We start from the raw sequence: 27650 nt of genomic DNA on the forward strand, positions 1-27650 counted from the left end.
TAGAGGCTGAGTCTTTTTAGATTGACCTCCAATGGTTTATTGGTAGCCTTAATTTCCTGAAGGCAAATGAAATCAGGGATAAGGATAAGGTCCAACATCCATTTTTTGATTTCCAAAGCTCTGACAGGATCAGTCAAGCCTTTGTAATTGAAAGAGAAACCTTTTATGTTAGGACACTTCATTTTTTGATGGATTTGGAAGGTTTAGCTAGAGATACTGAGACTCTTGCTAGATCAATATTCTTTTCTTTATTCCTCTTGCTTTTGCCTGAAATCTGCTTTGGGAGGGATTCTTCTTCAGCTTGGGTCATGTTGGTGTCAGCCAAGGGTTTTTAGGAAGCAGCAAGTATTTGTTTCTAGAGAGCTTGTCATGTTGGTATAGGTCCTCCAAGAGGCTTGATGGTCTTATTCCATAGCATTGATATTGAATTGAGTGTTTGCAATGACTTCATTGTCACTTTCTGAAGAGAAGCCTCGTGTCTACACATTAGGGCTAGGAGAGAGATGGTCTATACAACCAGATTCTTTGTCATCTTATCCTAGTCTTTTTGGACTCAAATCTTTAGCCAGTTTGGTCAAAGGGTCAAAGAAATCTTCAAGCAAAACATAAAATCTATTGGTAGTCCTTGAGTTAGAAGGTTCAAGGGATCTGTTTTTTTGCCAACATTCCTCTTGTGCACTTACTGGAACTGTTGCTTGTCACATGTGGGAGTAGCAGGTCCCTTAGCTTTTTTTAGGACAAGACAATCCTTAATTTGTTGTCATTGGGCATGACAGTGGAAGAAGGCATTGGGAATGTTCCTGTAAATAATCTTCTGAGAATGAAGGAGAATATCCACTCCCCACCTCGTTCCCTATAGCAAAAAGAATTACCAACTATTATACACTTATGCTCATACACACCCCGCACTTTGGGATTTTTGGATAATTATTATTGAGGTGTCTACCCATGTGGCATCTTGGACCCAATGAGTAGACTATACCTATGACTAATTAGTAGCTTTGATCAGATTTCCTGTTTGATGCTCAAACAAAGATCATGTTTAGCTTGTGAATGCTGAGGCTCGATGTTCCTATGTGAACCAATGAAAGAAAATCACCTTTGTTGCTCTATTTATTGCAAACTTTCCATTCAACCAACATATGAGCTAGCATACTAAATCATGACCTACTATGCACTTATCTACACTGAGTCCTACCATGTGGCGAGTGAGAATTATTGAGCGAACCAAAATCCGAAGCGAAAGAATGAAGATGGAAGCTTATAGACATGAATGGCATGAGTGTTATGGCTACAAATGAGCACTTAGGCTATTGTGAGTCTATTGTGAGATGCCCAAGGTTCATACATGATACTTATAGTTTGATATACATAAATAACCACAAAGAAACGTAATAAGATATTGTCGACAAAGTGAGCTTCATGATGCTTAGTGAAGCTCAATTAACTTGTTTGCAGATCAACACAATTTTCTTAGCTCTTTAAGCTTAACAAAGCTACCCAAGTCAAAATAATGTGCTTCATTATATTTTTTTGTGCATCAACCCCTTGTCCATCTCTTAATTTGCTATATTATACTCAAATGAGTTCTCCCTCGTCCATGATAGAAGCTATGACCGCTCACCTACATACATTCATGCATTTATAGATGGCTTAAAAAACCTCTTTGAAAGAAACCTTGTCAACATTGCTTTCTATACAATTATTTTGCGATCTTGAAAGCACAAAAAATCATATTGCAAATATCTCTTTGAAAGAGACCGCAGTGATGCAACTTTCTATAGGATTACTATGTAACCAGCCTAGTTCGATTTTTTTAGACTACATAAGGAATCCTTAGTAAAGGGTTGGATTTTTGGTGCAATTGTGGACCATTGGATAAGCTAGCGGATTAGTGCCACATGGCAAAAAGCTTTCTTTTCAGTGAAATTAGGTGGTAAGAAAGGCAGCTGGGCATCCAATAATCATCTTTGAACGAAGGAAAAAAAAAATCGTTGCAAATTTTGGAGCCAAAATAGTCCAAAAAGACCGAATGGGTTGGTTGTCAGGTTGTTCCCATGGCTCACACAGTTGATCTTGCTGAAGTGCTATATAAACAATCCATGTTAGCATCAACACAACACCCATATACGACTTTGTCTTGCGTGTGGATTTGTTTGTGCCTTTTTCAATGTTGCACTTGCTTCCCCTGATAATTTAGTAATGATCTGAGTAACAAAGTTCTTGTGAAGTGCTTTGTTAGCTACCACCTTGGTGCTAAACACTGATGTAGCGATTTTTTCAAGCACACTCCATTTGTGGGGGTAAGGGAGATGGAAATGTTGCATGTATAACTAGAATGGTAGCCTAATTTCTTGAACTTTGAGCTCATCCCACCTTGGCTCTACCACATCAGCTGTGAGATAGTGGTCCTCCACTTTTTGTTGTTTCTCGTTGAAATGCACATCATGTGCTAGCAGGTGGAGTGCATCACTTACTAGCTGCCTTATTAACCTGGAATTTTGGGGGTTTCCTTAAAAATCCATAACGGTGAATTGGAGTTGGGTGTTGAGGGTCCTGTACATTTCCCACGCCCTTTGCAAATCTGGCCCCCATGGTGCCAAAGAAAAATACCCTTCCAAGCATAGGCTTTTCCAAATAAATGATGCTCGAGGATTTAGGCGATTGAACCCAAAGAAATTGGCTATGGGCACATAAATGCGGATTTCATTCCCATGGGTTTTTGTGAAAGTACCCCTTGCCAGTGCAGCATTGTTTTCATACATTATATTGGCATCCACAAAGCAATCAGCCATGTAGTGATCCAATGCGAAAGCATAAACATCAACTGGCTGTGGGATTATTGCAGGGTCAACAGGAACATCATCTGCTTTTGATTCTTCTTCTTCCATTGGGTCTAGCAATTGCGTGCACCTTGCCCGGAGATGCTCTTCCTCATCCTTTCCTTTCTCTTTGACATTGTGAAGCTCCCATTGGGTCTGGCAATTGCATGCACCTTGCCCGGAGATTCTCTTCCTCATCCCTTTCCTTTCTCTTTGGCATTGTGAAGCTTTCTTGCCGAAAATTCTAAGTGTAGGTATTCTGCCAAAATTTTGGATGAGCTTTGCTGCTAGAAGTATCAGTGAGCCTACTGGGGAGGGTGACACCTCATACCCAGTCCGATCCCAACTTGCACTATGCGCGGTGACCAAACACTGACCAAAGCTAGTCAAAACAAGCTGGCCACTACCAAGAACCGATTGCAATGGAAAACTTACCTGCAATGGGTCACGAAGAAAATTGTTGTGGATGCTCAAAGGATGCAGGAGGGGAGTCAAAGTGCTCTCTCACAAGTTTCCTAGCTCTTATGTGTATAAAAATGAGGTGTATGGGGGTCAAAACCTAATATAGTTGTTCTTTCTACAATCCGCTACTCCATCAACACACTCCATTGATAGCTCTTTTCTGGCTGAAATTGGTATCATAGCTAGCTTGAAGTTTGTACATAATGTTTCTTTGATCACAGTATTTTCTGGAGCTCTAAATCAGTAGTTATTTCACTCCATCAACAAGGTATGCTGTCAATGTAGTAAATAGAGTTGAGATTTCTCTGGGGAGGCAATCTTATCATTGGTGCTATTATTTTGCATGTTTGCATGCTACCATGTGTGATAGGTACTTAGTAACCTTTTTGTTCGGCTAATGTTGTCACAGAGTAACTCAGCTTCATATTTAAATGACTTGGTAGTTGTATGCAATGTGACTGTGTCGTTCTGTGGTATGTGATAGCCCTTTTTCTCCCCAGTCTAGACTTGTGCCTCTCTTGGAGTGGTAAAAGCAATTGTCTCGACATGGTACCTACATTGTGTATGGTGATTGTGCATGGAAATTTCTACTAAATCATGCCAAATGCAAACATTCTGATTGAACGCCCTAAATGCTTGATGCAATGTGAACATGGGTGCAAGCAGATTGTAAAGAGGGTGCTTGAGGTATCCATGTAACCCATAAACCATGTTTTTGGTCGATAGGTTTCCATAGAGACAGTCAAGTGGCATTTGATGTCGAAGCTGGTCTAAATCTAGTGTGTGCAATGTGAACTTGTCAATCGCCTTAAATAGATAGACTTCCTAGGGAGTCCATCTCCTTATATGTAAACATACGACGTGCATGCATACAGAGGGAGTTTTTATTACCAAAAAAATACATAAATTCACAAAAATATATTTATATGAGGGGTATTTAAATCCGTTTTTGAAAAAAATCCTTAAGTTTTTTTAAAGAAAAAGGGTAGGTTTATTCACTTAAAATTCACAGGAAAGGGGATTTTTAATTACTACTTGAACACATGTTGTATATACGGCTTATACATAGTGGACTCCCTAGGATAGGATTAGACTCTCACGCTTACCCCATGGCATAAGCGACACACTTATTTAGCCTTGCTCTCAAGCGTTGGAGGTAGTTATGCAAAAGGTAAACATTGAAAGTGGGTGTAATATGTACATCCAAAGTAGTCACAGTTATTTATGAAGAAATATGGGTCAAAAGCTTGTATGTATCCTCTACTGTATGGTGATGCTTCCTTAAAGCGTCTTTAATAAATGCATGGTTGATCCCTCAAATGTAAAGGAAGTTGTTCATGATAAAGCAGACAAGGGTACTGTAGACTGGAAGGAGAAAAAAGAAGCCTGAACTGAAGCACTCAAGGGAGTTCAAGAATCCCAAGGTGGGAGTACATTATCTGAAGAATGGGAGTTTCTTGTAAGATCCTTGGTGGATAAGGGAAAAAGTACATTAGAAAAAGGAAGAACTAAATTGAAAGAGCAGGATAGTGGTGATGAATTTTATGAAGCCTTGTTGTCAGCTCCAATAACATTTACTGTAAAGCAAATGTTGAGGTTGGTACTTGCATTCTCTCAACATTTGTTGAAAATATTAATTAATGAAGAAAATGGTAATCGGGCAAGAAGCAGGGACAATGAAGAAAATTTTCTAGAGAAGTATGTGAAGTTCTGCCAATGGATGTGGATTACAAGGTACCAGTTGTAGGGGTATCTATTGGAAAAGTGTTTGTTCCAGGAGTTTACTTGGATGGTGGGTCAGGAGTCAATATTCTCCCAAAGTCCACATGCAAACATTTGAAGCTCTTGGAGTGGGATCCAGCACCTTTTCGGTGAAAATGGCAGATCAAAGAAGGGTTCAGCCTTTGGGGATTCTCAGAAATTTGTTAATTTCAGTTGGAGGACTGCAGTTTGTGGCTAACTTTGTGGTTCTCAGATTGGAAGAATCTACTTGTTCATATCCAACGATGTTAGGAAGGCCTTGGTTAAGAGCAGCAAGGGTAAAGCAGCTATGGGGAGCAGACTCTATAGTGATCAAAAGAGGAAAGAAGAAAGTGAGAATGCAAATGGATACAAAAAAGGTGATACCACCTAGTTTCAGGGCACTGCATGCAGAAGGACTGAATATGGTAGTTCCTCAGTAGTACCTATATTTGAGGTGGATGTGCAAATAGGTATGTAATACAGTCAGAAAATGATGGAATACAATCAGTACATCAGAAATCAGTGATTACTCAGGGGAGTAAACAATCAAATAGCAAGATGGGGAGTGACCTACTGAAAAACCTGAAGATTGAAAATAAAGAAGAGGAGGAAGTTATTGAAGCAGTGAAGCAAGCAGAGAGGGCTTTTGAAAATCAAATGGTCAAAACTGCTAGAGTACTCAGGATGAACTGCAGGAACTGAACCTGAACACTTAGGAGGAGCCACAAACAGTGAAAGTATCAACAAATTTGGATGAGGAATTTAAACTGAAATTGAAGGAATTGTTAATAGAGTTCAAAGATATTTTTGGATGGACATACACAGATATGAAGGGAGTAGATGCTAGTTTTTGCCGACACAAAGTTAACCTGAAGGCAGATGTAGTTCCAGTTGTATAGCAAAGATACAGGAAGAATCCTAATTTTGCCAGATAGGTGAAAGAAGAGATTGATAAGCTTTTGGCTGTTGGTTTTATTTATCATGTGGAGGAAGTTACTTGGTTGTCACCAATTGTTGTAGTTCTAAAGAAGAATGGAAAGATCAGGGTGTGTGTAGACTACAGGAAACTGAATGCAACTACAATAACTGATCCATTTCCTTTACCTTTTGTGATACACTACTAGATGCAGTAACTGGACATGAGATCTATAGTTTTTTGGATGGTTTTAGTGGTTACAACCAAATTGCAATGGCATTTGAAGACATGAAAAAAACAGCTTTTCTTACTGAATGGGGGGGTGTATGCTAGCAATGTGATGACATTTAGCCTGAAAAATGCTCTCCCAATATTTCAAAAAGTAGTACAACATGTGTTTTCTGAAATTTTTACAACATTTATGAGAGTTTTTTTGGATGATTTCAATGTTTTTGGAAAGAAGCAGGAGCATCTTGGACGCTTGAGACTATGTTTTCAAAAATGCAAGGAATTCAGGTTGTCATTAAATCCATCAAAATATGCTTTTTCAGTGTGAAGAGAGGAGTTATTTTAGGGCATGTGATTTTTGAAGGATTTTCTATTGATCCCAGAAAGGTGGAAGCTATCAAAAAGGCACCAGCACCTAAAACAATTAAGCAATTAAGCAGATTTTTGGGGCAAGTCAAGTGGCATAATAGATTCTTGAGATATTTGGCTCATGTTTGTACACCATTGACAAAGCTTACAAAGAACGATAGTGTATTTGAATGGAAAGAAGAGCAGAGCAAGGCATTTAGGATTTTAAAGACTATGTTGATTGTGGCACCAGTGTTGATTGTTCCTGATTGAAGGTTACCATTTCACATCTTTGTAGATGCATCCCATGTAGTAGTTGGTGCAGCTTTAATGCAGGAATCCAATAGAGGTTGGTTCAGACCTATTTATTATGCAAGCAGGGTGCTAACACCTGTAGAGAAGAATTACACAGTTCTAGAGAGGGAGTGCTTGGGAATGGTGTATGCATTGCAAAAGTTTAGACATTATTTGTTGGCAAACAAAGTAATTTCATGTAGATCACTAGGCATTGATCTACCTGGTAAATAAACCACACCTTTCAGGAGGTTGGAAAGGTGGATACTGCTCTTGCAGGAATTTGATTATGTAGTAATACATACTCCTGGTAGACTTCATGTATTGACTGACTATTTGAGCAGATTGGAGACAGAAGAGGAAGATCCTGGAGGAGTACCTGATCAATTGCCTGATGCAGAATTGTTTCTCCTTCAAGTGACTGATCAGTCAGGGGACAGGTATGAAGATATGATTCAGTTTTTGTCTGACGGAGTGCTACCTGAAGTAATGAATAAGGATCAAAGAAAGAGATTGGCATTAAGAGGTAAACCATTTACAATTATTGCAGGGTGTTGTACAAAAGAGGAATTGACCAGGTGATCTACTGCAAGGAAAATATTTCAAGCAGGACTTTGGTGGCCAACTGTAATAAAGATGCTCAAGAATTCAGTAAAAAATGTTTGTTATGTTAAAGAGAGGGCAGACCATTGAATGTAGACAAGATGCCTTTGCAACCTATACTACCTTTGGAACCATTTCAAAAGTGGGGATTAGATTTTTTTGGTCCCATTAAGCCACCTGCAAGGTATACACAGAACAAGTATATCTTAGTTGCAACAGATTACTGCACAAAGTGCGTTGAGGCAGTGGCTTTGCGAGACAATGCAGCCAGGAGCATGGCAAAATTTTTGTATAAAAATATTATGACAAAGTTTGGATGCCCAATTGAGTTAGTTTCTGATCAAGGAGGAAATTTCATTCACAAAGTGATCAGTAAACTGACTGAACTGCACATATTATATAAGAAATCAACTGTGTACTATCCTCAGGCAAATGGACAAGCAGAAAGTACCAATAAATTTTTGGTCAGGATAATCGGGAACTTGGTAAATCAGAACAGGATAGACTGGGATGAAAAATTAGATCCTGCACTCTGGGCTTTTAGGACAGCCTTTAAAGTAACAACAGGCATGACACCCTTTAAGCTAGTATGTGGATTGGAAGCAGTAGTGCCTATAGAATTTTTGGTACCAAGTCTTAGGGTAGCAGTCCAACAGAAGTTATCTCTTGAAGAGTCAGTCAACTGCAGAAAGAAGGCACTGTTGAAACTTGAAGAGGATAGGATTCAAAGCATGTATACTACAGAGGTCATTCAACAGAGAAGACATGCATGGATTAACAGAAACATTAAATTTTCAAACAACAACATGAACTGCATCGATGACTCTGCTGGGTGCATATTCCTAATCAATGCTCGAAGAACACAAAGGCACAAAGGGGAAGAGTTGGAGGGATCCCTCCACATCCAGAAAGATTGCAACTGCCTCTGCCACAACCACCACCATTGATGGGGCTTGGTAGACCAGCTATCATAGCCATGGATTTCCCTGTCCCGCCAACACCCGCACCACCCACATAACCCTTATAAGTACCTAGGCCAAGCCAAATGAAGCAACACAAACTCCAAGACCCCGGGAGTACCAGCCAATCTCATTAGGAACAACCACCCCCCCAGTGACCAATCAAGCGTGTCTGTGGATCGATAGATACAATTTAGACTGGGGGGATTTTTGAGCATCAATAGAGAACACAGAAGGAAACACCCTATGGGACGACTGAAGACAAGGAGCAAGATCTCAGTTTTAAAGGAATTTTCCATTTATTACCCGCCAAAGTGCATTGTATAATTATAAAGCCAATTTATGGGCTCATGAAGTTCCAAATTTGTAAACCTTAGCCTATCAATTTGCTAAGAAAAACCCTCTCTCTTAGTTTGCTCATAGTTTGTCCGCCCACATGTGAAAGGGCATATTTTAAAGAAACTAGCTATAAAAGTGAACACAACTAAGAATGAAGGGCTTTTTTGGTCATTTTCATGAGTAGAGGTCTCTCCTTCTAGCCAAATCATAGGCTCAATCCCTCCATAGCTTGGAGCTTTCATTTTAACTATCAAGGATTAATATGAGAGCAATGTTTCTTCCATTTGCTTATTTCTCTTCTCTTCCTTTTTGTATTGAATGAGCTTATTGCTTACATCAAGCTTGTGGGTTCTTGTTTAATGCATGAAGTGATTAGTGAATACTTAATCAAAGGTTATTAGTTTGTGGGTTGAGCACATAAGCATGGGTTAAGGGGATGGGCACAAGGGCTTAGGGAATGCATAGGAAGCTAATCTCTTTTCTCCTTTCTAAGTGGACTTCTCACAAATGAAGTATAGATTAGCATGGGTAATGAATGAGGGCATGGGATTAGTATATCTAATAGTGAGTTTCTATTTGATCAATAACCATGATAATTTATTTCTTAATGTTCAGTAAGGTGGAAGGGAAAAGACAATAGGAAGTGAATGGACTAGCATCCTCATTGCTAGAATCATCTAGGTTGCTAAAAGTTGGTTAAGTATTAAGTGTGATTAATTAAGCCACCCTTAAGCTAAGCTAGAGACCCCCTTGTTTTGACAAGGCAAGGATTCCTCCATGAGCTAGCCGGGTCATGCTCTCACATTGACATCTTCTCTTCTTGCGTAGAGTGAGAGTTGTGTGAAAGCTACTATCCCATAGTGGCCAAAACAGTGTGGGATCCTGATTGTGAGGAGGTTTTTCAAGTTGTCAAAGATGTGTTGGGGGACATTACCAACTATGCAAGCTCTTAATTTTGAAGAAACTTTTTATGTTAACCCTTCAGTTGGAAAAGAGGCAATAGGGGCTCTTTTGTTGTAGAAAGGGAAGGCTTCACTATACATGAGGCATGTTTATTATGCTAGTAGGGTAAAACAATAGCAAAGAGGGCCTATTCTGAAGTAAATCTTATTATGGTTGTTGTGGTGTATGCATGTAGGAGATTTAGGCATTATCTATTACCTAAGCCTTTTGTTTTGTTGACGAGTTATTCTTTTTTTCCATAGTTGATTAATGGGGTCAACATTTCAAAGCCCATGAAGAGGTGAATCATTTAGCTGTAGGAATTACGATTTTCTTTTTTGGTGGAAGAAAGGACCAGAGCTACGCTTGCAGATTTGCTTACTTAAAAAGAGAGTCCTCTCTTGATCAAAGAATCAAAGGTGGCCAAGCCTGTGTAGCAGTTAATAGATATCCTAGACTCGTATCTTTTATTTTTTGATGGATCCTACAATAAAGTACATGGTGCTACATCAGGAGATTTAGTGATTTATGATCTGCAAGGGAGATTGGTGGAAAAGAAAGGGTTGCAACTTTTTGCTTCAAGCAACAATGAAGCAGAATATGTTGCTTTGGAGATTGGTTTGCAAGTTTGCTTGAACCTTGGCATACAACATCTATGAATGAAGGGGGATGCCCTTTTAATTTTAAGCAGGTTCTTGGTGCATGCCAAAGCAAAAATCCAAAGCTTCAACAATGGTGTTTCAAGATTTGAGCCTTGTTAAGGAAGTTTCAGGCTCGGAGTATCAAGCTTGTGGATAGGAGGGATAATGAAGAAGATCATGCAGCTGCTCAGGCAATGTCTATCAAGTTATTTGTTATTATAAAGATAGATCTTCCTATGTACATGGGGAGAGAGACTCTTTTTCAAGAGTTTTTCAAGAGGAGATGTACCTAATAATAGGGAAGATTACCTGAGGGATTAGAAAGGTCCAAGAAGTATGGTTTTCTTAGGAAAGCAAGTAAGTTTATGATGCTTAAAGATTCTTTGTTCATGAAGGGTCCTAACATGGTTTTAAGGAAGGTAGCTATGAAGGAGAAAATATACAGGATCAAGGAAGCAAATCATGAACGTTCATGTGGTGGTCACTTTGCTATGAAAATACCTCTTCATAAGATATTACAGGAAGGGTATGTATGGCCAAGTATCCAAAAGGATGTGTACCATTGGTGCAGGTCATGTAAGAAGTGTCAAAGCATGGCATCAAGGGTTCTTAAGCCAAGATTAAGGAACACAATAGTTTGGATGCTATAGGTCTTCTCCCAATCACAGCAAGGGGGAAGAGTTATATCTTGACTGATGTGGATTACCTTTCTAGGTGGGATGAAGCAAAAGCGGTGAAGCAGATTACAGCTAAGGACGTAGCAAAAATTATTTATGAGGATATTTGCTGCAGGTTTGGTATGTCATTAGAGCTTTTGTCAGACAATGTACAAGGTTTTAGAAGTGAATTGGTGGATTATCTCTGGTGCAACAAGGTAAAGATCCGACATAGCTTTACAACCCCATACTATCCTCATTGTAGCGGTTTGAATGAGAGGTTTAATGGAGAGATCATGCGACTGCTTACTAAGATGACTGATCATCATGGCAAAAATTGGGATTTGGAGATCCCTTGTGCCTTGTGGGCTTATAGAACATGTATTAAAACAGGTACAAGCTTCACCCCTTTTCAGTTGGTGCATGGTAAAGAGACTTTACTACCTATTAAGATAGAAATTCAAGCTATGCAGATGTTATTGAAGCTTACTGGAGAGTCCTCATATGATTTAGAGGAGAGAATGATCTTCTTGAAGAGAGCAGCTCTGGATAGGGATTTAGCTTTACAGCATTACATACAGGTTAGATAAAACAACATTAAGAGGGCTAATGAAAAGTTTAAGTAAAAGGGCATTGAAGAAGGGGATTTAGTACTCAGGTACAATAGTAGGTTGGATAAGACTATGCACAAAAAGTGTTAGATTAAGTGGGAGGGTGTGTTTAAGGTTGTCCAAAAGTTTGCTAGAAGAACCTTCTAGCTTGCGGATTTGGATGGATTGTTACATGCACACAAGGTTAATGGATCCCGTTTGAAGAAGTACATTGCTCATTTCATGAACATTGTGGAAGATATTTTACCAGGTGATAGAGAACCAATTCTCCCCATCTTAATAGTTGAGGAGGATTATGGACTGGCTTTGTAGCTTCTATTTTTGACTACTGATCATGAATGATCTAGCAGGCTAGAGTGTGGGCAAACTATGTGGTTTAATAAGCTCTTTGCAACTTTCTGGCAAAAGTTGGAGCAGTTTTTAACATGTATAGATGATGCATGGTGTCACCATGGTAGCAAAATAAGCTCCCCCCTTTGGTTTTGTTCAGTGTTATGCATTAGGTGCCTTGAGTGCAATGTTTTTTTTGCTTAATATCATAAAAAGTGCAAGGGAGCTGGTGGATGAAGAGTTGTGATAAGCCTGCATGAGATACTAGTCGGTTATGTGGTTTAAATCTGGAGAAACAGAGCTATGATGAAGGTTAATTGGTTGAAAAGGTCAAGTTTTGGAGACCAAGTAGCATATATAAAGGGTGCTAGAAGTAGATGAACTAAGGCTATGCAATTTCCTTGGGTATGCTAGGAGCAGGTTTGTGAAGATAGATCAGTGCTTGGACACCCTAGCAGAAAGTTATGTGTGCCTAAAGGTGGATTGTTGGCTTCGGGGAACTATTTTTGTGCTCAAGTTTATGATTGCCTATTTTTGGGTGGGATTTGTATTGCCCCATAGGGTTAGATGAGGTGGGACCTAGGTGTTTGAACATAGCCTCTCAACTGTGTTAGAGGGCTATAAGATTGGATTTCCCATTGGTAGTATGAGTAGTGAGATTGGAACCCTCCAGTTTGCTCACTTTTTCATTCAACACTTAGAATTTTTTTTTTGAAGGTGGAAACTGAGTAAAGGGCACTTTTGATGCCTATGGATGATGATTCAAATGATGAGTTTTGGAGGATCCCCACACACGGAATGCACTTGACTATGTGGGTTACAAGTCTACCAACTTGGTTTTGGCATTGGAGTCTCGGACAGTGAGTGTTAGGTAGTCAAAAGAGGCCGGATGGCCATTTATACTTTGATTTTTTAAAAGGCGGGGAATCTACAAAGGATTGGTTTTGGACATAACTTCTAGAGCCCCAAATGAACTCATCATGAGGAGCAGAGGTTATGAAACATAAAGGGGTATGTATGGAAGATAATGATTTGTTTGGTTGGTCCATTGGGTACCTGTGGAGCAAATGTCAGAAGGGGGAAAAAGTGCCCCTAGCACTCCATTTTTTATCTTCCACTTAGAAGGGGGAAAAACTTTGAAGCACTTCTTATGTGGAGACCTTTCACGGAGCCACCATGTGGTAGTTTGATAAGGTTAATTAATCCCACATTTGAAAAAACACACATCAAAGGCAATTCCTTATATGTAAAAATGTGGGCTTTCACTTGTATCTCTCATATGAGAGAGTGAGGAGCTTTCTCTTCTTGGCTATGGCCGTGGTGTTGTTGTTGTCCATGTTGTTGGTGGCAATGGTGATGATGATGTCCTTTATGCCGAAGCGGATGGAGTAGATGATGGACATGGTGAAGATGGCATTGATGACGACGCTGTTGCGGAGCCTGCGAATAGAGAAGCTTGGGAGCAAAGAAGATGGTGAAGAAGGGTGGAAGGGGTGGTGACAGAGAAGCTTGGGAGCAAAGAAGATGATGAAGAAGGGGGGGCGGCGATTTCCCTGACCCCCACCAAGGTTCACATGGAGAACATTAGGGGGGGGGGACACCCGTGAGCACATGGGGGCCTTCTCTTGGTGAAGTAGGTTCACATGGAGAACATTAGGGGGGGCCGCCTGTGAGCACATGGAGAGCCTCTCTTGGTGAAGTAGAAGGGATTAGAGGGGGTTCCCATGAACCCCTCTCTGATGGCTTCAAAGAAAGGAAAAAAAGCCATTAAAGGACCACTTCACACATGTGCTTTCGGTGCTGAAAAAAATGGCCACCCTTCTTTAAAAAGAAAAAAACCCTATTTTTAGAGAGGAAAAAACGTGTATGAGAGAGAGAGGGGGGAGTAAAAAAGCATAAAGAGAGGTTTTCTTTTAAAAGAGAAGTGGGAGAGAGAGAGTTTTTCTAGAAGGAAAAGAAAGGCACATGCATGCCTAAAAAATAAGGTGAGAGAGGGGTGAAGAAAACAAGGGAGAGAGAGGTAAAAAAAAGGAGGGCATCTATCTACTTCTAGCTACATGGGAGGACTAGAGTATGTGTGGGTGAGTGCCCAGGGCATGTGCTGGGTTGTATACCTCCATAGACACTCTGAAGGCATATTCTCATGTATTTCTTCACAATTAATGGACGACGGGTGCCCTTGTGGTATTGAAGCAATTAGTGTGTTTCTCTTGGTGGTGTTGAGTTATTTGAGTGAATTGAGTTTAGTTAGAGAAAATTGAAGTGTTTCTTCTCTCTCTCTCTCTCTCTCTCTCTCTCTGTGTGTGGGTTGTGTGAGCGTGCAATTGAGAACTGCATGTGTGTTGTGAGTGGATCTTCTTGGAGGAGAGTTTGTGTGGGTGTTTGGTGTTGTTCCAATCTGTGTTAGGCCGGTGGTGCCCTCATGACTTCTTAATGGTGTTTATTTCCAAGGTGGGAGTGGTTTCATAGAGGCATATCCATATTTTTCTACCATTCCAAAGTTTTTGGCACCCCCACCAAGGAATATTCTTAGAGTTACCTTTAGTTGTGAGTGCTATGGGGTTTGATTATCTAGAATTTCGTGGTGGATCAAGCAGGGATGTGTAGAACTTCTTGGAGCAGATGGAAATTACTTGTATAAGCAATAATATATTGGATCCTACTCAGGTTTTAAGACTATTGCAGATTTGTATCAAAGGGGATGCACGAAAATGGTTGAATAACTTTGAAGCACAGCATACAAGGAATCAACCAGGCATGCCCATTAGAGTGGATTTGATTAAAGACGCTTTGAGGTAGCATTATCGTACGATAGAGGATGCAGACAAGGTTTGGCAAGAAATAAAGAATTTGAAGCAGGATGAAAGGGAAACTATTGAAGTTTTTGAGAAGAGCTTAGAATAACTCATACTCCTCCTATACTTACAAGTAGAGGAATTTATACGATGACAGAGCCTCATCCTATGCAACTTGCAGTTCCTGTTACAGTGGAGGGAGATGATGAATTGAAGAAGGACATGCATTAGATGGTGGATTTGATGAAGACCTTGAGCATCAATTTGATGAATTCCACTCAAGGACAGGGACAAGGAAGAGGTAGAGGTGCTGAAGGTTATGGAAGGGAAGGATACAGATTTCTATGGAGCAACGAGACCTCCGCCAACATGTTTTAATTGTGGAACCCTGAGGCATTATTCTACTGGATGTGACTAGGCTCCTAGAGCTGGATGGATATGTTTCCTTTGCCTTCGACTTTGCCTGACAGGTCCAAGGATTATGCAATTGACACATCATGGGTGATGAAGGGTCTATTGGTCTTATTGCAGAAGAAAAGGGGAAGAACAAGGTGGTTAATGTGATCACTTTAGAGAAGATACAAAAGAAAGAGACGGAGGTGATGGCTATTGGGAAGCGAACTAATGAAGAAAGGGAAGCCAATAGGGGAGTACTAGACCCAGTAAGAAGAAAGGTAAGGTACATGAAGGAGATGATGCTACAACTAAGAAAAAGAGAGGTCCTCGTAGGAAATCTCATGTGTCGGATTATGCCCTTGTTTGGGCCAAGAGTGTGTCATTACCCAATCGTGTGTGGAGTTTTTGGGACTTCCTATTACTGGAAATTCTTCAAGGTTCAAAGGCCAACCATCAAAAAGTCAAATGTTTATTCAAAATTTGGAATTGGAGGTTTTTGGAGTGAAGACATGCATCAATTTCCACATCTTGCCAGCATGTCTAGGTGCATTCCCAATCATTCTTGGTTGGCCTTGGCTGAGGGATGTGGGTGCGGGTGCAATTCAAGATTGGAAGAAGGGGGTAATAAGTTTATGTGATAAAAAAGTGTAAAACGGTTTGATATGGAATCCAGGGATCTGATTTGAGATATTGAATAAGATGAAAAGAGGATGACGATACCTGTGACACCAATGGCTCTAAGGAGTCTTCTACCTCTGGTTTGGAAAGTGAAGGCAAAGCTAATGTATATTTCCTCCTCATTGATAAGGGAGACCATGAAAATGCTCAAAATGTTTTTGATGTTCAAGAAGGTGAAGACCTCAATCCATATGATTAAATTGAAGAGCTGATGAAGCCTAAGGTGGAGCCTAAAGTTAAGCAGGAGCTTATTGCCAAGATGTTAACCCCAGATTTGCATGCACGGGAGGTACAATAATACATGCAAATGTTGGCCAAGTTTCCCAACTTGTTCATCACATCCTATGAAGAAATTAGAGGGTTTCAAGGTGAATATCTTTGTATTGAGATCAAGGAAGAGGTCAAGCTAGTTCGAAAAAAGCTAAGGTGGATGGGGAAAGAACAGACACAAGCTCTTAAAGAAGAGGTAGATAAGTTTCTCGGGGGTTCACTATGTGTAAAACTACCATATCACGTGCTGAGAGGCGGAAGTGAAAAAATAGACCCGGTGGCCTCTACACCAAGACTATGTACAATGGCCTCATCATGGGGAATACACAATAGGGGCACCACCTAGCAAGATATGCGGGTAGGACGCATACATATACACAATGAAACATGCCATGGAAAACAATTTCAAGATCCACGCCCAAATGTGGAATGGGGTGGTTAGAGAATAAGGTGAGAGGAGTGGTGAATGAGTGAGAATGGGCTTGCTACTCGTGCATGTTAGTAAGGAAGATAATGAGGTAGGGGAAACTTGCGAGTATGCTCACTTATCATACAAGAGGTGGCGAATCCGCACACCTGAAGATGGAAGTAGCAAGATGATAGGAATATGAGAGGGAGAGAGAGAGTGTGTGTGGTGGCGAATCCGCACACCTTAACATAAGCAGAAAAAAAATGGCAAGGAACAAGCATATACCATACTCACAATGAGATGTATCCAAAGCGACACAAAGTATGGCACCAAGATGGAGTGTGTTGATTGCTTGCAAAAGATGAATACAATAGGTAGTGTATGGTAGGAAAATGAGAAGGGAACAAGATCGTAGGAGGCATAATGGAGAGATGGGAGTTGATGGCGAGGAATATCATGAGTGTGTCCACCCTTCTTCTTCTTGAAATTGTGCCTTCAACCCTTAATTACAAGTGGTGTGGAGGTGTGGTGCTCATCTTTTGTGCATGGTGATGGTGATGATGATGGTGTTGTGATTATGTGATTAGGGTTCATGCTACAAGCATGTAGCACAAGAGTGTGTATGGATAGGTGTGTGTGTGTGTGTGTGTGTGTGTGTGTTCTCTCCCCCAAGTGAGCTCTCATGGCCTCCTTATATAGGGAAGGAGGGAAGGATTTAGCAATATTTCTATTTGAGGTGAGTGTCCCACTTTGGTGACTAGGAAAATGGGGTGCATGTGACTGTGGCTCCCATCTTGTCTCCTCATTATTTAAAATACCAGAGTCAATAGAGAGATAAAAAGAGAGAATGTGGGTAGGATGTAGAGGATAGGAAATATTTACAATAGTCTAGCTTTGGATAGACATAAGCTTATTAGGGAGAGAAGAGAGAGGTAAGAAAATTATAAGAGAGGTTGTCGAAGGTGGATATTTGTTGATGAGGATGGATCCTCCAAAAATGGTGATAGAATTACTCTAGACTAACCAAGACCTCATTAAAAGATCCTTGTCTCTTGTAATCATGCTTGAAGACTTGTAGAACCATAGCCATTCTAGAAGGAAGAAAAGTGGGGATGGCCTGTGCCACCATTACACGAGAAAACTGGGGTCCACTACAAAAATCATATCTCCGTGTTCATAACTCCAAAAATTCTGAAAAAAATTGAGCTAAAAGTTGAGATCACGAGCTACATCTTTCATGTTGAACGCTCCTTCAGATTCGGGGTTCTTCTTTACTTAAAAAATTCAGCCAAATAATGTATTATTTGTGGCTGCAAAAGTCTTTTGGTGGTCCCCTTTGAGTGGACTTCTCTCTTGCCTTCAAGTGTAAGCTCCTTCATGTGTATGAAAACATGACCTAGAGTGTTGAAAAGATTGGCAATCATCTAGATGGAGGTATTATTGAAATTTGAAAGTGGGGTTGAGGTTTGAAAATGAAAACTAGTGAATAAAATATTTGGTAGAGTGGAATAATATACATACATGAAAAAAATATATTAGAAAATACTAGAATATATATATTTAATATTTTTAAGGTCAAAAGAGAGATCAACAAAGAAAGCTTACTTATTATGCTACATCGTGATTGATTAGCATAAGTATTATTTATTTAATAAAGGCTAAAACGTTAGTGAAAAAGGGAAGAAAAATCAAAAGTAACTTATATAATAGGAAATATTTTTGGTAAAAGAGAAAAAAATATGGGGGGGTTCCCATGCATGGAAAAGCTTGCCTCAGTGCGTTCAAGACATGTTTGTAAAACCCCTTATCTGTGAATTTTGTTAAGAATATAATGTATCCTTTTCTTTTAAAATCTGTAAGTTCTTTTCAAATTTTAAAAAATAATGCCCTTCTGTATACATATTTTTGTAAGTTTCAATAACTTTAAATACCCTTCTGTTGAACTCACGTGATAGGTAACATTTTTATTAGGTGACGTCCCCGGGATAAGTTGTTACATGCATACAGACTGCAGATTTGGTCAGCCGAGTGGTTGTTACTCCAAAGAAGGATAGAAAGGTGGAGAGTGTGTGTAGATTTCAAGCCCGTGAATGTTGCTACAAAGAAAGATCCGTACCCTCTACCGTTTATTGATGCGATTCTTGATGCGGTTGCGGGCTATGAGAGGTATAGTGTATGTGATGGGTTTTCTAGTTATTTTTAGCTTCAAATCACACCTGAAGATCATAAAAATACCACATTCATCACTCTCTTGGGTTGTTTCTATTACAAAGTGCCGCCATTTGGTCTCACGAATGGGCCTACCTACTACCAAAAGCGACAAAATTAGGTTCTTACCCCTTTTCTTGGCACGTGGGTCAAGAATTTTATCGATGATTTCTGTATATACGGTGATACGGTCTTACATTGTTCAAAGATTGAAGTGGTTCTTGGGAGATATGACAAGTGTCAAGGACAGCTTAATTCCAAAAAAGTGTCATTTGGGCCAGCCAAGGGCAAAGCTTCTTGGCCATATGGTGAGTGAGAATGGAATTGAAGCACATCCAAAAAAGGTGACTACTCTTTTGCTTCTATCGTCTCCGAAAGATACAAAGAAGTTTGCAACTTTCATTCAAAAGGTGAAGTACATGTCCCGGTTTATTTATTATTCTTCACAACTTCTTTACCCTCTTCAATAAGCTGCCAACACAGAACCCTTGGTTTGGGATCGTGATTGCGAGGAGGTTCTTCAAGTTAAAGATGTGTTGGGGGCATTACCTACCATGCAAGCTCCTAATTTTGAAGAAACTTTTTTATGTTAGCCCTTTAGTTGGAGAAGATGCAATAGGGCCTTTTTTGTTGCAGAAAGGGAAGGCTTCACTGTACATGAGGGATGTTTAACATGCTAGCAAAACAATAGCAGAGAGGGCCTATTTTGAAGTGGAGCTTATTATGGTTGCTCTGGTGTATGCATGCAAGATATTTAGGCATTATCTATTGCCTAAGCCTTTTGTTTTCTTGACCACTTATTCTTTTTTGCCACAGTTGATTAATGGGGTCACCATTTCAAAGCCCATGAAGAGATGGTTCATTGAGTTGTAGGAATTTCAGTTTTCTTTTTTGGTGGAAAAAAGTACCAGAGCTACGCTTGCAAATTTGCTTACTTACAAAGAGAGTCCTTTATTGATCAAAGAATCAAAGGTGGCCAAGCCTGTGGAGTAGCCAACAAATATCCTAGATTCCTATCTTTTGTTTTTTGATGGTTCCTATAGGAAAGTGCATGGTGTTGCATCAAGAGGTTTAGTGATTTATGATCCACAAGGGAGATTGGTGGAAAAGAAAGGGTTGCAACTTTATGCTTCAAGCAACAAAATGAATCAGGATATGGTGCTTTGGAAATTGGTTTGTATATTTTCTTGAAGCTTGGGATACAACGTCTACGAATCAAGGGGGATGCTCTTTTAATTGTTAAGCAGGTTCTTGGTGCATGGCAAAGCAAAAATCCAAAGCTTAAGCAATGGTGTTTCAAGATTCGAGCCTTGTTAATGAAGTTTCAAGCTTGGAGTATCAAGCATGTGGATACGATGGATAACCAAGAAGCTCCTGAGGCTACTCAGGGGATGATTACCGAGTTATTTGTCATAGACAGATCTTCTTAGAGAGTGACTGTTTTTCAAGAGGAGATGTACCTGTTACAGCGAAGATTACCTGACAGATTGGAAAGGACCAAAAAATATGGTTTCTTAGGAAAGCAGGTAAGTTTATGATGATTGAAGATTCTTTGTTCATGAAGGGTCCTGACATGGTTTTAATGAAGAAACCTTGGAACGAGGAGATATACAGGATCTTGGAAGCGAATCAGGAGGGTTCATGCAGTGCCCACTTTGCTATGAAAACAACTCTTCATAAGATATTGCAGGAAGGGTATGTATGGCCAAGTATCCAAAAGGATTTATACCTTGGTGTGGGTCATGTAAGAAGTGTCAAAGCATGGCATCAAGGATTTGTAAGCCAAGATTAAGGAACACGATTCTTGCTTATAATGTACTTGAGAAGTGGGGGTTGGATGCTATACGTCCTCTCCCAATCACAACACGGGGGAAGAGTTATATCTTGACTGCTGTGGATTACCTTTCCAGGTGGGCTAAAGCAAAAGCGGTGAACTAGATCACAGCTAAGGATGTAGCAAAATTTATTTATGACGATATTTGCTACAGGTTTGGTATGCCATTGGAGATTTTGTCAGATAATGCACAAAGTTTTAGAAGTCAATTAGTGGATTATCTTTGCAAGAAGGTAAAGATCCGACATAGTATTACGACCCCATACTATCCTTATTAGTGCAACGGTTTGAATGAGAGGTATAATGGAGAGATCATGCGAGTTCTTACTAAGATGACAAATCATCGTGGTAGAAAGTGGGATTTGGAGCTTCCTTGCATCTTGTGGGTTTATAGAATATGTATGAAAACAGATACATGCTTCAACCCTTTTCATATGGTGTATGGTAAAGAGACTTTACTCCCTATTTAGATAGATATTCCAGCTATGCGGATGTTGTTGAAGCTTATTGGTGAGTCCTCAAATGGGTTAGAGGAGAGATCGATCTTGGAAAAACAGCATTAAGAGGGCTAATGAAAAGATTAAGGAAAAGGGCATTGAAGAAGGGGATTTAGTACTCAGATACAACAATAGGTTGGATAAGACTATGCACAAGAAGTTTTATATTAAGTGGGAGAGTCCATTAAAGGTTGTCCAAAAGTTTGCTAATGGAACCTTCCAACTTGCGGATTTGGATGGAGTGTTATATGCACACAGGTTTAATGTATCCGGTTTGAAGAAGTATAATGCTCGTCTCATGACTATTATGGAAGGTGTTTTGCCAGGTGGTGGTAGAGAACCAATTCTCCCCATCTTAACAACTTCTCTTTTTTACTACGGAACATGAATGGTCTAGTAGGCTAGAGGGTGGGCAAACTATGTGGTATTTTTTGAATAAGCTCTTTGCAGCTATTTTACAGATCTGGAGCAGTGTTTAGCATGTGTAGATGATGCATGGTGTCAGCCTGGTAGCAAAATAAGCCCCCCCCCCCCCCCCCCCCCCCCCCCCCCCCCCCCCCCCCCCCCCCCCCCCCCCGGTTTTTTTCACTGTTATGCATTAGGTGTCTTTAGTGCAGTGTTTTCTTTGCTTAATATCATAAAAAGTGCAAGGAAACTAGTGGATGAAGATCTGTGATAAGTATGCATGAGCTACAGGTGCGTTATGTGGTTTAAAGCTGGAGAAACAGAGCTTTGATGAAGGTTATTTGGTTGAAAAGGTCATGTTTTGGAGGCCAGGTAGCATATACTCTGGGTGGGGGAAGCAGATAAAGTAAGCCTGTGGAATGTGCTTGATTATGCTGGGAACAAGCTTATGAAGACAACTCGGTGCTTGAACACACCAACACAAAGTTATGTGTGCCTGAGTGTGGACTGTTGGCTTCGGGAAAATATTTTTGTTCTCAAGTTTATGATTGCCAATTTTTGGGTGAGATTTGTATTCCTCTAGAGGGTTAGATGAGGTGGGGCCCAGGTGCTTGAACATAGCCTCTCAATTGTGTTATAGGACTATAAGATTGGATTTTGCATTGGGTGTATGAGCAGTGAGATAGGAACCCTCCAGTTTGCTCACGTTTTTATTTGGATTTAACACCTACAAAAAAAAATTGAGGGTAGAAACTAAGTAAAGGGCACTTTTGATGCCTATGTATGATGATTGAAATGATGAGTTTTGGAGGATTCCCACACATCGAATGCACTTGAATATGTGGGTTACAGGTCTACAACTTGGTTTTGGTATTGGAGTCTCGGACAATGAGTGACAAGTAGTCAAAAGAGACCGGTTGGCCTTGTCTACTTTGATTTTTTTTAAAGTTGGGGAATCTAGCAGGCAGCCATCAATGTAGGGAGAGAAAAGGCAGTAAAGCTGGATAAAAAGCGATGGGCTAGCTTATGTTCTCATGAAAAATCTCTGATCACACAGAAGGATCAATGAAAATACCTCTGCTCACGTAAATTGACATTACCATGTTTTGTCTTAAGTAAAGCATACTTTCCCTGCTTCTATTCGTTTCTCATTGCAGGTGAGCTTATAAAAAATGTAGCTTGTGAATTCTCTCACGTTGGAGGGCATCCAGGGTAGCCAAACCCTCCAACACAACTCATATCATGTTCCTATACATGTTTGCAGACAAAGCTGCACTTCATCCTTTGAAAACTTTCCTCTATAGTCCAAATCATTTTTCCCAAAGCTACTCACAAGTGAACCCCATCCCTGTTTCAAACCTCACCAGGCATGCATAATTAAGATAAAGCATCATGTAATCAAAAGCCCATCTTGTATATCTATCAACATTTATAAAAGAAATCAAGCCTCTGTCTGCTACAAAATCTTCAAAGTTCCAATCCTTTGTTTCAAAAGAACTCTCCATTTTATAATCAGCTTCTCACACTTCAATTCGATGTGCAAGAATTTCATCTCTGAGCTTTAAGAAAAAATTCCGTTACTATTCATAAAGCTGCAATACAGACATTCAAGTCCCTTTGCAACAATAAGACACATGTAGCAGAAGAGATTCTACAAAAATGCTAGCTTAACTATTCATGGCGTACAATTTTCAATAGTGCGAGCTTACTTGTTGAATTTGAATTTTTGAATTCAGAGGCTAATGCATGTGCGCGCGTGCACACACATGTGTGTGTGTGTGTGCACACACACACACACACACACACACACACACACACACACACACACACACACACACACACACACACACACACACACACACACACACACACACACACACACACACACACATGTGTGTGTGTGTGTGTGTGTGCGTGCGCGCATACATACATATATATGCATGTATGCATACCTTTGCTACCCTGCGGGAATAGCCCCTTATGAGAGGCTCACACACATGACTTTATGCTTATGTGAACCGCCGCCAAGGTGATTAGTAACCCCCAAATGATGGTGTGTAAATACCTGCTATCAGTGCCGGGGTGCCACTTAGTGAGAAGCAAGAACTAGCCCTAAGCAAGCCAGGCTCATTTCATTAATGGTGCTTACAAGGAAAATATTTTCTTCAAGAATTGAACACCAGACCTCCTGCTTCTCAAATATTACGCTTCGGCTTGACTTTAAGTCTTTAGAAATGGCTCATGGCCCCGGCTCCCCAAATATTTTTTGTTGAGAGCTACATGTACCTTGGCTTCTTCCATGCTCTATTCTTAATTCTCATGTTATGTCCCATGCGATGTCGTGCCGCTCCGCTCCCCATGACAAGAAAATGAGCAAAGGAATGCTGATCAAGAGTATTTGAATCTTGCATGGTTAATTAGCAGTTATAAGGGCTTGTTAACATGCCAATTTTTAAGCTGAAAGTGTGCCAGATACGTGCTATCAGTGCCGGGGTGCCACTTAGTGAGAAGCAAGAACTAGCCCTAAGCAAGCCAGGCTCATTTCATTAATGGTGCTTACAAGGAAAATATTTTCTTCAAGAATTGAACACCAGACCTCCTGCTTCTCAAATATTACGCTTCGGCTTGACTTTAAGTCTTTAGAAATGGCTCATGGCCCCGGCTCCCCAAATATTTTTTGTTGAGAGCTACATGTACCTTGGCTTCTTCCATGCTCTATTCTTAATTCTCATGTTATGTCCCATGCGATGTCGTGCCGCTCCGCTCCCCATGACAAGAAAATGAGCAAAGGAATGCTGATCAAGAGTATTTGAATCTTGCATGGTTAATTAGCAGTTATAAGGGCTTGTTAACATGCCAATTTTTAAGCTGAAAGTGTGCCAGATACGTGCTATCAGTGCCGGGGTGCCACTTAGTGAGAAGCAAGAACTAGCCCTAAGCAAGCCAGGCTCATTTCATTAATGGTGCTTACAAGGAAAATATTTTCTTCAAGAATTGAACACCAGACCTCCTGCTTCTCAAATATTACGCTTCGGCTTGACTTTAAGTCTTTAGAAATGGCTCATGGCCCCGGCTCCCCAAATATTTTTTGTTGAGAGCTACATGTACCTTGGCTTCTTCCATGCTCTATTCTTAATTCTCATGTTATGTCCCATGCGATGTCGTGCCGCTCCGCTCCCCATGACAAGAAAATGAGCAAAGGAATGCTGATCAAGAGTATTTGAATCTTGCATGGTTAATTAGCAGTTATAAGGGCTTGTTAACATGCCAATTTTTAAGCTGAAAGTGTGCCAGATGCGTCTCTAAGGGTCAAAAGATGTCTTGGTAATGCCAAACAGTGAGTATTCTTGAAGTGGTCATAGCTGGGATTTTATTAATCCAAGTTGAAGTACTCAAAAAGCTCTACATGCCTATCTTTACGGCTCGTCAATCGGGAGCTACGGGTAAGAAGTTATGAAAGTTTTAAGTTGAATCAGTAGTAGCAGATCCGTACCGGATTAAGCACTTGCTGATAAAAGGTCAAAGATGACAGGAATGCATGAGTCCAAAGTGCTCACTTTCAAGAGCATGTCGGTCTTTTCAGTTCGTCAATCGGGGTTTTAGTTGGCAAGATATGGCCAATTTAAGTATCGTCGGGGGCCGGGTTCGAACCGCCTTGGTTGCCCTGATCAGTCACATTCATCTGGCTTAATGCAGTGTGGTGCCCAATGTGTATGCCAATAGGCCGATGTGGAAGCAGTTTTTATAATATGCCTAGCCTTGACGGGACAACTCTCCAAAAGCAATTACTTACACTTGCATCTTGCAGGCATGTAGCACTGTTGAAGATTTTACGACATCAAAATTCATGATGATATTGTTAATCAATGGTGACTGGAGAAAGATGTTGTGCTTAATGATGCTTGCCCGACATTTATGCAACATGTATGCCTAAAGTGGTGCCCGAAGGCCGCCCAGAGGAGAAAATGAGAAGCTTGGCATTGGTACGGCCGATATCCGATATGTATGCCAAATGTGGTGCCTCTAAAGTAGAAAAAGGGCCCGACTAAACCAGGCCAGCCAAGGGCCATGGGTTTAAATGTGGGCCAAATGTGATGCCCATCAGATTTTGGCCAAGGGCTCAAATTAAGGCCGCCCACACCCTAAATGGGCTAGCCCGCCCAAGTCAACCAAAGACGCCCGTTTCAATTAAGGGTTTTTTTTAAAAAACCTAATGTGAAGCCAAGGGGAAAATGGCGAGCCAAGTTGTGGTGGCAGCGAAACAAGAAACGACGCAAGGAGAAAACATTCGCGCAGGCTGAGGGGGTCATTGGATGATGCTGGTGAAGAAGCGAAAGTTCCTCAGATTGCCTAGGCGTTTATTTTTGGCCCTGCTCCCGCGAGTTTTTATGCAGGCCAAACTCGACTTGCCACGCTATAAGGGTGGCTACCCATTAGCGACGTCGCTAATGGGTAGGCCAAATATAGCAAGGGGGCATGCAACCTAAACAAAAGGGGGACTCATTCTTCTTCATCATCTTGTTGTTGAGTTCTCTCTCCGAAGAAGGGAAGCGAAGGCACAGGCTCTCATAAACCGCTCGGAATTTCATGAGCCCTCTCTCGGATTATCTACTAAGCTCTCACTAAAGCTCTTAATCCCTTAAGCAATCCTTAATCTCATGAACCTCAAGATCAATCCCTTAAGCCCCACAAACCGACTCTTAACGACATATGCCATTCAAGCCTAATCTCTGAAAATAATAAGCCAAGATCTCGAAAATCAACCATAATCTCCAATCTCATTAAGCCAAGCTTTAGCCTTGATGACCACAATCTCTTATCTCCTTAAACCAAGCCGCTCTCAATCTCATTAGCCATCAATATTAAGCATTAGCCAAGCTTAAGCAATCTCCTTAACCCAGATTATCATAAGCTCTAAACCAAGCTTGCATAACCTGCTTGAGCCAGAACTTCTCGAATCTCCAAGCCAAGCTTAACCAATCGATTAATCGGAATTCTCTAAGCCAATTCCCTAAACCAAGTCAAAGCTTCTAATCCACCATTAACCATTCGAATCGAGAAGCAAAAGCCAAATCAAACATCCATTGGAAGAAGAATCTCCTGTGCCTTAACGAGAAGAAGCAGAAGGGAGCATTAAGCAGGTCATTATCACTTTTCTTGATTAGCACCTGGATTAAGCCAGGTTTCAACTTGTAAGGAGCATTAAGCCTCCATTAGTGATTAATTAATGATGATTACTGTGGCTTAACTAGAATTAAGAGAACCGTTTGTTCTGAGCTTTGTCTTGTTAATTGTGCCTGCTGCACCTCTTTCCACACACCTCTCACAGCCAGGGGCCCGGTGCCTTTCCGTCTCACCTTTCACATATTTATCCCCCGATAGCGAGATGCTGCATAAACATTTGCCATGAGAACATAAGTTGACCCATCGCTTTTTATCCAGCTTTACTGCCTTTTCTCTGCCTACATTGATGGTTGCCTGCTAGATTCCCTAACTTTAAAAAAACTCAAAGTAGACAAGGCAAACCGGCCTCTTTTGACTACTTGTCATTCACTGTCCAAGACTCCAATACCAGAACCAAGTTGGTAGACCTGTAGCCCACATATTCAAGTGCATTCCATGTGTGGGGATCCTCCAAAACTCATCATTTCAATCATCATACATAGGCATTAAAAGTGCCCTTTACTTAGTTTCTATTTTCAATTTCTTTTTCTGTGTTGAATCCAAATGAAAAATGGAGCAAACTAGAGGGTTCCTATCTCACTGCTCATACACCCAATGGAGCAAATTGGAGGGTTCCTATCTCACTGCTCATACACAGTCCACACTCAAGCACACATAACTTTGTGTTGGGGTGTTCAAGCACCGAGTTGTCTTCACAAGCATGTTCTTAGCATAACCAAGCACATTCCACATGCTTAATTCATCTGCTTCCACCACCCAGGGTATATGCTACCTGCCCTCCAAAACATGACCTTGTCAACCAATTAACCTTCGTCAAAGCTCTGTTCTCAAGCTTTAAACCACATAACCCACCTGTAGCTCATGCATACTTATCAGAGATCTTCATCCACTAGTTCCCTTGCACTTTCTATGATATTAAGCAAAGAAAACACTGCACTAAAGACACCTGATGCATAACATTGAAAAAAACCAAAGGGGGGGGGGGGGGGGGGGGGGGGGGGGGGGGGGGGGGGGCTTATTTTGCTACCATGCTAACACCATGCATCATCTACACATGCTAAACACTACTCTAGCTCTGTT

General features: G+C 40.6%; 1 pseudogene; it reads right to left on the reverse strand.

Annotated features, from left to right (window-relative positions):
- Positions 1-2333: 2333 nt before the first annotated feature.
- On the reverse strand, positions 2334-3020 carry LOC147420403 (uncharacterized; annotated as a pseudogene).
- Positions 3021-27650: the final 24630 nt, after the last annotated feature.

The sequence above is a fragment of the Adiantum capillus-veneris genome, chromosome 28, assembly GCF_014529385.1.
Source record: "Adiantum capillus-veneris isolate H3 chromosome 28, ASM1452938v2, whole genome shotgun sequence".
In the NCBI taxonomy this organism is placed as follows: Eukaryota; Viridiplantae; Streptophyta; class Polypodiopsida; order Polypodiales; family Pteridaceae; genus Adiantum; species Adiantum capillus-veneris.